The sequence below is a fragment of the Lithobates pipiens genome, unplaced genomic scaffold, assembly GCF_037356315.1.
Source record: "Lithobates pipiens isolate NorthernLeopardFrog02 unplaced genomic scaffold, aLitPip1_a1.2 Scaffold_8, whole genome shotgun sequence".
NCBI lineage: Eukaryota > Metazoa > Chordata > Amphibia > Anura > Ranidae > Lithobates > Lithobates pipiens.
The window spans coordinates 620241485-620257109 of NW_027507903.1; positions in this window are offsets into that span (position 1 = coordinate 620241485).

The window sequence follows — 15625 nt, forward strand, 5'->3', positions numbered from 1 at the left end:
TTATTGTGCAAAGCCTCAGGGCACTGGCTATAAGGGTGACCAACCTTATCAAGTAGGTTACATTTAATGATGTTACAGTCCCTCGCCAGATGCCCCAGTTCCTGGCACAAAGAGCACTTCTTTTCTGGACAGGAAGTGGAGAGATGTCCCTTGACTCCACATTTATGGCACAGCTTAGTTGACCATGGTAAAAGACAGTAATCCTGTCTCTACCAATAAAGGCAGAGGAAGGAAAATGCTGGACCACATTCTCACACACACTAAACCTCAATGACACTGACCACCCACCCATCCAGATTCCTCTATCATCAACAATCTTTTTTAGGGGACACAACGTTTCACCAAACCTCCTCAACCAGACCCATAAATCCTCGGTGGGTATAGACTCATTCTTTGTCAGGACAGTCACATTCTTAATCAAGGGCTGACGTGAGACAATTTTGGGGACAAGTCCCTTCCAGTCCGGCTGGTCCCTATATACATGCTCAAACCGCTCCCAAAACAGATCCAGTGATTCTGGACACACAAATGACAAATCATATTCATAGGAACCAGTCGGACTGATAAGAGCATAAATATCCTCTGCCTTAAATCCCATGGCTAGGATCTTATCCCCAACCACCGTCCTGATAGGTGAAATATCTCCTCCTTCCTACCTGAGCTGTACCACATTCCTGCATTTAATGGAAGGTGCGTTAGGTGAAAGTTGCACAACTGGCTCCCTTCCACCACCAGTAGCATGACTTTGTCCTGAGACAGCCTTAGCATAACTCCTAACTGGGACAGATGAAACATTAACTGGCTGCATAGAAACCTCTGAAATCTGGTTTGGTAAATTACCCACCACTTGATCCTCCCTCCTCCCCTCCAGCACAACAGTCCCGCTCACCATAGTCCCAGAAATACCACAGTTACCAGCAGTCCCATCATCGAGTAAAGTCTTCTATTTAGAAAAGACATCAGCTGTTTCAGCGTTCATATGGCCCTCCTGCTCTGCAGTTTCAATGTTCATGCGACATTACTGCTCTGCAGTTTCAATTTTCATGCGACATTCCTGCTCTGCAGTTTCAATATTCATGCAACATTCCTGCTCTGCACTGTTAGTGTCCATGTGGGACTCCTCACAGCCAGCAGAAACTTCTCTGTCTGGATACATGCCATCTCTTCCTGCATTCCCATGATCTTCACCTGATGAGTCAGTGCCACTCAAGGAAAATTCCATTTCTGTAATGGTCTGCAGAAATCCACCATTTTCCTCAACCTCCTCCATGGATGACCCAGGCCCCTGGGGAGGGAGGGGATCAGATACTGACACAGGTGCAACAGATCCTGAGATAGGGGTAGTACTGGGGCCACCATGTGAAGACACTTCCTTACCCACCATCCATACTGTCGCTGTTGCTGTGGCATCCACCCTTTGGGTACTGGCACAGGCTTTCCTTCATCTGTTGCAATCTCTCCTCATTCTCACACTTTTCTCTAAACACACCGCTGCTCTCCTTCAGAGAGGCGACCAACTTCTCTTGATTTTTCAATGCCTCCCCCAGAGTCTTCAGCTTGGATACTTCCCACTTACTGTTTACAGACTTACTATGCAGGGATTTCTTTTTCCTGAGATCTTCTTTCATGACAGAAAGTTTCTGTTCCTCCTTAGCAATGCGCCAAAGTCAGTTCACCACTTTATCCTGGATGACTGGTAAGGACTCCTTTTGCATCGGTACAGGCCCAGGATCCATTGCAGCTTGAGCACATGGAGTAGGCCTCAGTGTCTCTGGAGAGCCTCCACCTTCATCTTCCCCAATATGGTCCATGCTTGCCTGGAAAAAGTCTGCATGAGAGGTTGCAGGCTTGCTACTTCTCTCAGCTGAGATCACAGCAGAGTGAGCCAACAGCACCCTGCAGAACAGCACCACCTGGTGGAGAAGCTCCTCTGGTGCAGAGACTGATGTGACTAGCTCAGTGATCTCTGTACAGCACTGCAGTATATGACAGAGCTATATAAATGTATAATAATATAGTGTGTGCCTGTGGGGAGACATTAGAGTGTAAGCTCTTGTGGTGCAGAGACTGATGTGTAATTATATAGAATATATATGAGTAAAGTGGATCTCTGCACCAACCATATGCTATAGATATTTGCACAGCACACACAATTCCAAGACAGTGGAGATAGCACAGTGATGAATATATTTATTATCTGTACAGCAAGCAGGTGCAGCGGGGCGTAGTGAAACATTTTGTTTAGCTGCTGCATTTATGGGAGGAAAACTGGCAGTTACTAAATGTTCTCAAGATAATCTTTCAATATTCTGTTTTGTTGAGGGCACCTCCATTGCAAATTGCTATTTTAGTTTCTGGCAGGTTCAACCGCTTCAATACCGGGCACTTTCACCCCCTTCCTGCCCAGTCCAATTTTCAGCTTTCAAAGTTGTCACATTTTGAATGACAATTGCACGGTCATGCAACACTGCATCCAAACATAATTTGTATAATTGTTTGGTGGTATTTGATCATCACTGGGGTCTTTATTTTTTGCTTACTTGTGTGTAAAGAGTTTACTACCACTTTAAATGTTTTGCACAGAGCAGCCCCAATACTCCTCTTCTTGGGTTCCCTGCTGGCGCACCTGGCTCCTCCCCCTTTGACAGTACCCCCCCCCCCCCCCCAATAGAAATACACTTGTTATGGGGCACTGGTGCCTGCTCGCCCCTGAGCCCTGCTCTGTGCATCTATAAAACACATAGAGGTGTGACTTGGCCCTGCCCCCACACTCATCCATTGGCTCACTGGCTGTGGTTGACAGCAGTGGGAGAAAATGAGACACTGTGAAGATGGACATTGATCTAGTGAGTCTGTAAGTAATCTGCTATGGTATCTAGGACCCCTAACCCTCACCTTCTTAAGCATTCTGCAATAAAACATGAACAAAGTGACTGGCGCCCAATATCTCGGTCCCCCCAATTTAGCCATGGACTCAGCCCTGGGATGAAATGCTAGCCCACCTTGGCCTCTGGAGAAGCTATCCTGTCTTTAGGGTGTCAGATGGGTGCTACACATTTTTCATCCCAAAAGGTAAACCTACCTCTTAAAAAAATGAAAACAAGTCTTTGATCTATCTCAGGATAATCCACATAAATTTGCATATGCAAAGTTGCAACTAAAATACCTCCATTTTTTTTTTTATCAAAAGGAGTTCCCTAAACAGACGAGGATAGGTCAAAATATGGTAAGATTCCTCAGAACTTCCAAAGGACATTGCCAATTGTGGTTTTGGAAAGTAAATATATAATGGTGGCACTTGTTGTGGAACAGTTCCAATACTTAGCATATGTTACAAATATCAGACCAACAGTCTTTATCCATTGTATGCAATATTAATTTATATCACTGCATTCAATAATTGCACATAAATAATTTTGGAGACTTTGCGTAACTGAATCCTCAGCTTTGTAGGCCTAAGAAAAGGTGATGTCTGAATAAGTAATCTAGGTGTGTCATGGTTGAAGATGGAAGTCACAGTATGATGGCACAGGTAATTGGCTGAGAATTCTCTCCATACACTGTGTATGAGCATAGTGTTAATCAGTGAACCTTTTTATAGTATAAAAGGAGGTAAATGGAAAACAAGTCCAAACACAAACAATTTCGGTAGATCACAAGGCACCACAGATGCCCAAAATGCCAGATATAGAACAAAAAACTGGAAAAAGTTCTACACTTGGATCAATAGTACATCACCCAAATCAATTTCCTTTGGTGTTAGATATCTTAGGCCGCGTACACACGGGCGGACTGTATGGCGTACTTAGTCCGCCGAAACACATTTCAGCGGACAGTCCGCTCGTGTGTGGGCTTCAGCGGACTTTTTCAGCGTGCAGTCTGGCGTACTAAGTATTTCGGAATTTCCGTAATTCTGTCCGTCATACTTTGGTTTCAGCGGACAATCCGCTCGTCAGTATGCTAGTTCGACGGACTAAGAATGGCGCATGCCCAGAAAGGATTTACACGGCGGAAGGTTGCATTGCTGTGTATTGGACTTCCTATTTCTAGTCCCGTCGTACGTGCTGTACACGTCATCGCGCAAGCTTTCGACGGACTGTTTGTGCATCCGTGTGTGGTCAAGTCCGTTCATTCGAAAGTATGACGGACTGTCCGTCGGATTGTATGACGGACTAAGTAGGCCATACAATCCGCCCGTGTGTACGCGGCTTTAGAGCAAAAGTTCAACTATGCATCCTCCTGTTGTCCCATGAGAAAATGCAAAGCAATTTCCATAGTAGCTGGTTGCGCAAGAATTCACTTTTGGCCAAGCTTTGTGGTCATCCATGGAAGCTAAAGTGTGGCAATGGGTTTTGTTATGTATATAAGGGCTCTTGCGCTATATGTAAAAAAGGTATAACAAGTCTATTCTAGTAGGTGCAGCAAACACTTTATGAGTTGACTCTCATTAGCGTACAAACCAAAAGGGAAAGAAAGGGGGGATGTGTTGCGCTTCCTGTATTAGAGACCAATATTGGACTATCTCAAAGAAAGATTTCAATGCTAACGACAAAAAGTGCAATCGTGCTAAAGCAAACAACAACTAGTGAATAAAAGTGCATCTGTGCATAATATATATAAAATGTGTACATAACATTAAATATATAAAAAAATATAATATATACGTGATACCGACAATGGTGCTGTGATAAAAAGTGCATATATCCAGAGATCAATGTGGGTAAAATACACGCAATAAACCAAAAAAATATAAAAATAAAAACAGTAGCAACAAAAAATATATAAAGGTAGAAAAATAGCAGCAAAAACGATTAAATCTAATCAGAGTGACCCATACATATTCCAATCGTGAAACATGTGGTGAAATAACACCACCAAATAATGAAGTGCAGGATGTGCCAAGCCAACTCTCTTCCGGACAGGTGATTTTCTGACTTCACATTTCTCTATCGTCACCACCAATCATCTGATTCCTCCGTGAGCACTAGCACATATATGCTCAAGGGATAGACAAGGGGGAATCCACCATAGTGTAGTATGTTAAAAATTCTTCTTTTATTAAACAAAAAATAAACTACTCACAAGGTTGATGAAATAGCAGAGCGCACAGCAAACAACAGAACAGCGAACGATTCGTTCGCGTGTAAACGTCACTTCACTGGGTTTTGTTGATGAAATGGTGACTTTCTCAAATAGGAGGTGATAACACAATGGCTTTTCAAGCACCCTATGGACCAAATTAAAAATGATGGTGTCAGAATGTATGCACAGAAAACATCATGATGTATGGCGTACCAACACATGTGTAGAAAACAACCTACCCAAGTCTAGTTTACCTTAGTACAGGGGTGGCAAACAATTTAATCACCGGCCACATCAGCACTGTGGTTGCCCTCAAAAAGCTGGTTGTATCTGTAACACTATATAAATGTGTTGAGTTTTTTTTTTCCTCAAAGAATAGCCCCTCCCCCATTGAACGATGATTGTGGCCAAATTGCACTACCAGTGAGAGGATCTTAAATGGGCAATATATAACAGAAGTGAATTATGTGCAGCGTTCAGGGGTGCGCTATGTACAAAGTACAGTTTCAGGGGTGCACTATGCACAGAGTTCTGGGGTGCACTACATACGTAGTTCAGAGGTGTGCTATGTACCTAATGTAGGGTTCAGCGGTGCACTATGCACAGAGTGCAGTTTCAGGGGTTCCTAATGCACAAAGTTCAGGTGTGCGCTACATACATAGTTCAGGAGTGTACTATGTACCGAGTGTAGGGTTCAGTGGTGCACTATGAACAGCGTGCAGTTTTAGGGGTTCCCTCTGCACAGAGTGCAAAGTTCAGGGTTGTGCTATGGGCAGAGTTCAGGGGTGCACTACATACAGAGTGTAGAGTTCAGGAGTATGCTACTATGAACTGAACTATGCTATGTACAGAATACAGGGTTTAGGGGTGTGCAGGGTTCTCTTTCATAGACTGTCCACGTCTCACTTCCGCCCTCCTCAGCTCTGACCTCTGCACCACTCTCCCCCATCCCCAACTGTACAGAGTGGAGTTTCAGGGTTGCCCATTGTAAGAGTTCAAGGGTGCACTACATACATAGTTCAGGGGTGTGCTATGTACTGAGTGCAGGGCTCAGTGGTGCACTATGATTTCAGGGGTTCCATATGCACAGAGTGCAAAGTTCAGTTCTATGTACTGAGTTCAGGGGTGCGCTACATACAAAGGGCAGTTTCAGGGGTTCCCTATGCACAGAGTTCAAGGGTGCACTAAATGCAAAGTGTGCTTTTACGGTTGCCCATTGCACAGTTCAGGTGAGTGTTTCAATATACTTTAGGGCTGTGCTATGTATAGAGTGAAGGGTACAGTGATGCACTATGCACAGAGTGCAATTTCAGGGGTTCCCTATGCACAGAGTTCAGGGGGGCACTATGTGCAGGGCATAGGAGTGTGATATGTACAGAATGCAGGGTTTAGGGGTGTGCTATGCACAATGTGCAGGGTTAAGCTCTCTTTCACAGGCTGTCCGCATCCTAATTCCGCCCTCCTCAGCTGTGACCTCTGCACCACTCTCCCCAAACCCGCTCCTCTGCACACACCTCCCTCCACAGCCCCCATCTCCCCCCAAAGCTTCCTCGCATCTCACCTTTTTAAAAATAACCAGATCGGGTCTAGCACCTCCCCACAGTGTAGGTGGCTCTGCTTCTCTCACCTATCATTGGTTGGCATCTGTCCAGTCCAGTCACAGATAGGGATCACAGTGCAGCCTAACACGTCCCACCTATGAACACACTGCACCTGCATTTGCATCTCCCTTGTCCTCGCCGAAGGCTATTGTGTTTACAATTGACAGTAGTGAGTGGGGAGCAGAGGACGAGAGCAGAGATGGTGACCACAATCCAGCTGAAAAAAGCTCTTGGAGAGAGGACCACATGAAATGGCCTGGCAGACCGGATTCTGCCCCCGAGCCTTGTGTTTGACACAGGTGCCTTAGGAAAAAGTGTAAAGCATTTGAAGTTGAAGCACATGCAAAACATTGGTTTTCCGCATGAAAGCACCTAACAAAACCAAAAAAGGGAAAGAGAACAGGGGTTCTACCTATAAAGACTTCTACGCTACTTCTTTTCTCTGCTACCCCTTGCCCTGGAAGCATAAGTTTTAGATACCCACCTTGAGACCTACACTGTCCTCTCTCCCTGCCCAACAGCCAAGTCACCACCACATGGACATCCTATTTTTACGGACTCCATCCCAGGCCTACTCTCACTCCAGTTGGTTGCCTTTTGAGTACCCTAACAAGAATCATTGTATAGTCAGCCAGGTAGATTTAAAGAGGAAGTAAAGGCAAAAAAAAATACAAAAAAAACACGCTCTGTTAGGCAAAGGCATAATGAGCTAGTATGCATAGCATACTAGCTCATTATGAATAACTTACCTGAGAACGAAGCCCCCGAAGCGGTCCTCCGTCTTCCTCTTCGCCGCTGCCATGTATCCCGAAGCGACTTCTGGGTCTCGCTGCTCCGGCGCTGTGATTCGCCGGAGCCGCGATGACGTCACTCCCACGCATGCGCACGGGAGCCGGCACGAGCAGCAAATCGCCACGATCTGCGGCCTGCCCAGTGCGCCTGCGCGCCGCTGTCTTTTTGTAAATATCTCCTAAACCGTATAGGTTTAGGAGATATTTCTTGGACCTACAGGTAAGCCTTAATCTAGGCTTACCTGCAGGTCAAAGTGGTTTGTAAGGGTTTACAACCACTTTAATTTGTCAATAATACCTGACCTAATGTGGCCTCAGACAATCTATTTAAAGAGACATGGGGTAAAGAGCTCCCCCTCTTGCCAACTTGCCAACTCTATAGTTACCCCCCCCCCCAACACCTTTCAATGTTTATTGATTTTTTTTAATCTTATATGTCTTGTGTGCACATTTTGTTTACTTTTACCTCTGTCGTATCTGTGTGTACTGTAACTTGTGTGTGCGTAACCGATAATCTTTCTGCCTTAATAACATTTGATTACGTAAAAAGACACGATAGGCTATCGGAGAATGTAGGCCTCCTGAGACATCAGAGACAAGGTCAGAGATCCTAGCTTTAAACTGATGTATTGTTGTGCCAATATAACAACCATAAAATAAATATATAAATGACCCGTTCTGTGTTATGATTCGCCAAATTTGTAGGGAAAAAAAATGCCATTAAATAGTTGGACTATAGTCTCTACTTTCATAGAACTGCAGTTGCACGTGGTAAGTGATAAAGTTGTCGTAAATTTTGAGTTTACTGGATCCTCCATGAGCCAATGACAATGTTGGCCTAAAGTTCTTTTTTCATCCTTAGATTGTTCGTGACCAATGTAGATAAGATGTCCATCCCTTTTAACCAAGGCTGCCGCCCAATATACTCCGACTAAAACCCCCTTTAACTTAACTTATAATAACAAGGCCACACATTATTGGAGTAAAAACAGACCACAGCAGCCATTTTATTCACAAATATAAAATATATTAACATAACCAACAACAAACACAAAACTTCAGTATCTCCCCCCAGTGGTCTTTGAAGGCACTTCCCCAATAAACTTAGATCCATATCCCACACTGTGGGCCTTTTACCATACTAGGCCTACGGCTGTGATAACCAGCCCGAAAACAACTCTTACCCGCAGTGTCACCATACCATTTCAGTTAACCCGCGTTAACTGTACACCAAAAAGGGGGGCCCAAACCACCTACCAGTCCCCCACACTTCCATCTCCATGGGTTAGTTACCAGCTTCAAAGACCACCGCCACAGCTAACAAGGGAGACCCCTCAACCTTGGGAGCCCCTCCACAAACGCAGCGCTCTCTGAATGCCATCCTCCAAGCCCATAGACCAGAGATGAGTGCCCACCTCCAACAAGTGAACCCCATCTCCTCTAAGGTACAACCCGACATCACACTCCAACTCCCGGTGGCGCACCACTAAGCCCCCATTCTGGATCACAAATTGGCTCATCCGCTTGTTGACCTTGATACGGATCTTGTTCAACCTGGTTACTGATCGTGAAAAGCACCATGACGTCCTGGGCACATTTTGGATGAGTTCCCTAGCGAGACCCCCCTCCCCCCAAATTGTTTCCACCGACGTGAAGAACCAACATGTCAGGGGGGTCTATCCAGGTGCACAAAGTGCTGCACCTCGGGCAATACCCTCTCCCACTTCATCCCGGGCCTCCCAAGCCATCTAATACGAGTCTCCGCCTGTGAAAGTCCCAACTACCTACCATTGGGTCTCATGTCAGCCCTCCTAGCCCCCCAAAAGACATAAGAGTGGCCCAATATCCAGACGAGACCCATCTGGATTCCATCTGAAAGAAATGAAGAGGTAACTTACTATAACACATATACACATCATCCTCTTTTATGCTTTCCCAAGCCCCCCCAGTTACCCCATCCCCCCAGATCCTGCACCAGTGGGCCGCCCTTCAATCGACAGCCAAGTGTGGTCGCACGTAAGTACGGAACCTGCGGGAATCCCAATGACCTACCCTCTTAACAGCCACCTCATCCAACCCACACCGAGTGGCCTCAGTTGCCACCCCAATGCGGGAGGAATGAGAGGCGTACTGCCCATTGTCCAAGCCCGATGCCTGCAAACCCTTCCTTAAAATTGACACGAACTGAAACCAGGATAGGAAAGTACCGTCCTCGTGAACTAACAACACACCACCCCCCCCCACCAATCAAACGCCCAAAAACTCCAGCATCGCCCCTACCGGAACACCAGGTTACCAAAAGCCGATAGCCTTTCATGGCCTGGCGCACGCAGAAATCCTTCATAAAGTCAGTGGCCCCCATCAGTTTAAACAGAAATGCCAACCCAGTGAGCTTCCGATCCATTGACGCCCGCGATACTCCTTGCTCCAGGTTCCTAGAAACAAAATAAATGACTAACCATCTCACCTCAGCCAATCCAGAATCTACACCAGCCTGCCTACACAGCACCCACCATTCCTCCCAGACCCTCACGTAAGCCCCCCAAGTGGACTCACTCACCGAGCCTCTGATCCATCGTGCGAGGGTTCCAATGCGATCGACCACATCTAACGGGGACACTGGACTACTTGTCCCGCTGCTGCCGAAGCCAACTCCCGAAATGTGTTCCACTGGAAAGGAGACAAGGCATCAGCCAACGTGTTATCCACACCCGGGTGATGCACTGCATACAACATGATGTTCAGTTGAAGGCAGCGCAGCACCAAGTGCCGCAATAGCCGTACGACAGGTTGCAATGACGCTGAGATGCGGTTAATGACCTGAATCACTCCCATGTTGTCACAATTGAGCCTGACCTTGGAATCCCTGAAGCCATGACCGCTATGGAGCCACACTTGCATGCAAGGATTAAATTGAAGTCCCTCTACAGCAGGGATGTCCAACCTGCAGCCCGTGTGCCACATGTGGCCCCAGAGAGTTAAGCATGTAGCCCCAGCCCATCTGTAGAGTCTGTGATATGCAAATATAGCAGCCATGGCAGCCTACAATGACACGCTAGGCCAATCCACAACTGGAGGGATGTCGGGGCTTTCATGTGTGCAATAACACTGACGGGAGGGAATGCAGAGGTGCCAGGTAAGTAAATTCTGCATGGCCAGATCTAAGTGTAGGGGGTGCTGATTTCTCTCTCTGTTGCCACTCAGCCAGCCGCAGGATAGGACACACAGACAGCGGTGCCCACAGACAGACTGCAGCAGGCCTGGAGGTTTTCTCCCCCCTCCTTCACCTCTTTGCACTGTAACAAGAGAACAGGGTGGATCAGACAGCCACCCACTCTGTTCCCCTGCTGATTGGCTTCCACAGGGGACCAATCAGGAAAGCTGGAGAGGAGGGTCTTGGGACATGTAGTCCCAAAGACTAACAGCCCCATGGTGACTCACAGGGGGAAAACTACAACCCCAGGAGACAGGGCATCTGTGAACTTATACTTTAAAGCGGAGTTCCACTCAAAAATGGAACTTACGCTTTAAGGGAAAGTGACCCACTGACATGCCAGATTTGGCATGTCATTTTTTCTGGGGAGGCTCTTTTTAGAGGGTTCCAGCTCCCACTTCCTCCCAGGGCACAGGTCCCAGATGATTGCCTGGCCAGTCACAGCGTCCGGCTCGTGCATGCGCAGTGTGAAGCCACAGCTGGGCGCTCACAGTGAAAATACTGGTGCCCCAGAGAGGAGGGGAAGACGAGCGGGGCTTCATTACCCTGTGTCGCTGGACCCTGGGACAGGTAAGTGTCCGATTTTTAAAATTCAGCAGCTGCAGTATTGTAGCTGCTGACTTTTAATGTTTTTTTTTTAAGCGGAACTCCGCTTTAAGTTAATTTCAGTGCACACAAACACAATGCACTCACGGCCACTTTATTAAGTACACCTGTTCAATTGCTTGGTAACACAAATTGCTAATCAGCCAATCACATGGCAGCAACTCTAATACATTCAGGCATCTAGACATGGTGAAGACAACTTGCTGAAGCAAGAATATCAGAATGGGGAAGAAGGGGGATTTATGCGACTTTGAACGTGGCATGGTTGTTGTTGCCAGACGGGCGGTTCTGAGTATTTTATAAACTGCTGATCTACTGGGCTTTTCACACACAACCATCTCTCGGGTTTACAGTGAATGGTCCGAAAAAGAGAAAATATCCAGCTGTGTGGAGGAAAATGCCTTTTTGATGTCAGACCCCTGCCACCCTCCAAATACCCCCTCCCTAATCTCCTTGAGGTGCCCCCCACCTCACATGATACCACAGTGCCCAGGGCAGCCACTCCTTCTGCCCACCCCTTGTCCTTGCTCTGCAATCAAGGTATGCAGAATACCATCACTTTAAGCATAAAACATCGAGCATTGAAGCAGATGGGCTATAGCAGCAGAAGACCACACCAGGTGCCACTTCTGTCAGCTAAGAACAGGAATCAGAGGCTACAATTCACACAGGCTCACCAAAATCGGGCAATAGAAGATTGAAAAAACATTGCCTGGTCTGATGAGTCTTGATTTCAGTTGCGACATCCAGATGGTAGTGTCAGAATGTGGCATAAACAACATGAAAGCATGGATCCAGCCTGTATTGTATCAACAGTTCAGGCTGGTGGGGATGGTGTGAGCAGGGCTTTTTTTCAGCCAGAACGTGGGGGAAAGCAGTTCCGGCACCTCCAGTACTGAATGTATGTAGTGGCAAGGGGTGCTGGGGTCTGCTGGAGGGTCTTTTGTTGCTGGGGAGGTTGGGAGTCTTACAGTGCCTTGCGAAAGTATTCGGCCCCCTTGAACTTTTCAACCTTTTGCCACATTTCAGGCTTCAAACATAAAGATATAAAATTTTAATTTTTTGTGAAGAATCACCAACAAGTGGGACACAATTGTGAAGTGGAACGAAATCTATTGGATTTTTGAAACTTTTTTAACTAATAAAAAAATGAAAAGTGGGGGCGTGCAAAATTATTCGGCCCCCTTGCGTTAATACTTTTTAGAGCCACCTTTTGCTGCGATTACAGCTGCAAGTTGCTTGGGGTATGTCTCTATCAGTTTTGCACATCGAGAGACTGAAATTCTTGCCCATTCTTCCTTGCAAAACAGCTCGAGCTCAGTGAGGTTGGATGGAGAGCGTTTGTGAACAGCAGTTTTCAGCTCTTTCCACAGATTCTCAATTGGATTCAGGTCTGGACTTTGACTTGGCCATTCTAACACCTGGATACGTTTATTTGTGAACCATTCCTTTGTAGATTTTGCTGTATGTTTGGGATCATTGTCTTGTTGGAAGATAAATCTCCATCCCAGTTTCAGGTCTTTTGCAGACTCCAACAGGTTTTCATCCAGAATGGTCCTGTAATTGGCTGCATCCATCTTCCCCTCAATTTTAACCATCTTTCCTGTCCCTGCTGAAGAAAAGCAGGGCCAAACCATGATGCTGCCACCACCATGTTTGACAGTGGGGATGGTGTGTTGAGGGTGATGAGCTTTGTTGCTTTTACGCCAAACATATCGTTTTGCATTGTGGGCAAAAAGTTTGATTTTGGTTTCATCTGACCAGAGCACCTTCTTCCACATGTTTGGTGTGTCTCCCAGGTGGCTTGTGGCAAACCTTAGACAAGACTTTTTATGGATATCTTTGAGAAATGGCTTTCTTCTTGCCACTCTTCCATAAAGGCCAGATTTGTGCAGTGTACGACTGATTGTTGTCCTATGGACAGACTCTCCCACCTCAGCTGTAGTTCTCTGCAGTTCATCCAGAGTGATCATGGGCCTCTTGGCTGCATCTCTGATCAGTCTTCTTCTTGTCTGAGCTGAAAGTTTAGAGGGACGGCCAGGTCTTGGTAGATTTGCAGTGGTCTGATACTCCTTCCATTTCAAAATGATCGCTTGCACAGTGCTCCTTGGGATGTTTAAAGCTTGGGAAATCTTTTTGTATCCAAATCCGGCTTTAAACTTCTCCACAACAGTATTACGGACCTGCCTGATGTGTTCCTTGGTCTTCATGATGCTCTCTGCGCTGTCAACAGAACCCTGAGAGCCCATTCACACAGGGGCAACACGACTTGTAGGCGACTTGAGTCAGGCAACTTGGACACGACTTGAGTTAAGATCACAGCGCGACTTGGGACGACTTCAAAACGACTTGTGATGACTTCAAGCCCGACTTGGGACGACTTACAAGTCGCCCCAGGCCAGGCGACTTTTGCCGAGGCCAAGCAGAGAATGAGCTCAAGGGGGAACTCCACAGCAAATTTCTGAAAAAAATTTGGCGTGGGTTCCCCCTCCGAGAGCATACCAGGCCCTTAGGTCTGGTATGGATTCCAAGGGGAACCCCCTACGCCGAAAAAACGGCGTGGGGGTCCCCCCCAGATCCACACCAGACCCTTATCCGAGCACGCTACCCGGCCGGCCAGGAAAGGGGGTGGGGACGAGCGGGCGGCCCCCCCCTCCTGAGCCGTACCAGGCCGCGTGCCCTCAACATGGGGGGTGCCTTGGGGGAGGGGGGGCGTGCGGCCCCCCCACCCCAAAGCACCTTGTCCCCATGTCGATGAGGACAAGGGCCTCTTCCCGACAACCCTGGCCGTTGGTTGTCGGGGTCTGCGGGCGGGGGGCTTATCGGAATCCCCCTTTAATAAGGGGGCCCCCGGATACCGGCCCCCCACCCTATGTGAATGAGTATGGGGTACAATGTTCCCCTACCCATTCACCTGTGGAAAAAAAGTACAAAAAAAAAACACAACACAGAGAAAAAATATTTTATTGCACAGCTCCGGGGGTCTTCCGTCTTCGGGGGTCTTCTCGCCGGACTCCTCCGCTATCTTCTTGTAGCTCTTTTACTAGCGGAGGAGTCCGGCTTTCTTCCTCCCCGCCGCCGGCCTCTTCTCCCGACTTCGGGGGTCTTGTCCCCCTCTTCGGTTCTTCTGCCGGGCCACCGCGCCTTCTTATAGCTCTTTTACAGGCGGTGGCCCGGTCTTCTATTGTTGCCGCCGCCGCCGCCGCCGCCTTCCGTTCTTCTTCTTCTTCTTCTCCAGGAGATGTTGACACGACGCTCTCTCCGGCCGGAATGCCAGAGCCGCCCTGCGCTGCCACTTATATAGGGACAATGGGGCGGTGTCACATGGGTTGATTTCACATGGGTTGGTCACATGGGTTGATGTCACATGGTGACCCCGCCCCCTTACCATGTGACATCAACCCATGTGACCAACCCATGTGACATCAACCCATGTGACACCGCCCCATTGTCCCTATATAAGTGGCAGCGCAGGGCGGCTCTGGCATTCCGGCCCGGATTCCGATAAGCCCCCCGCCCGCAGACCCCGACAACCAACGGCCAGGGTTGTCGGGAAGAGGCCCTTGTCCTCATCGACATGGGGACAAGGTGCTTTGGGGTGGGGGGGCCGCACGCCCCCCCTCCCCCAAGGCACCCCCCCATGTTGAGGGCACGCGGCCTGGTACGGCTCAGGAGGGGGGGGGCCGCCCGCTCGTCCCCACCCCCTTTCCTGGCCGGCCGGGTAGCGTGCTCGGATAAGGGTCTGGTGTGGATCTGGGGGGGACCCCCACGCCGTTTTTTCCGCGTAGGGGGTTCCCCTTGGAATCCATACCAGACCTAAGGGCCTGGTATGCTCTCAGAGGGGGAACCCACGCCAAATTTTTTTCAGAAATTTGCCGTGGAGTTCCCTCTTGAGAGCTGATAATTCTGTCAAAGTCGCCTCCGTATAAACGGAGATCCGACTTGGAGGCGATCTCCATTGAAATCAATGGGTACCAGTCGCCTACAAGTCGGATAGAAGTAGTACAGGAACCTTTTCTGAAGTCGGAGCGACTTCAGTAGTGTGCATTAAGACGGCTCTCATTCACTTACATTGCTTTTTAAATGTTGTCCGACCTGAGGCGACCTGAGGCGACTTGGGGCGACCTGAAGTCGGATCAGGAGTTGCCCCTGTGTGAATGGGCTCTGAGACTATCATAGAGCAGGTGCATTTATACAGAGACTTGATTACACACAGGTGGATTCTATTTATCACCATCAGTCATTTAGGACAACATTGGATCATTCAGAGATCCTCGCTGAACTTCTGGAGTGAGTTTGCTGCACTGAAAAGTAAAGGGGCTGAATAATTT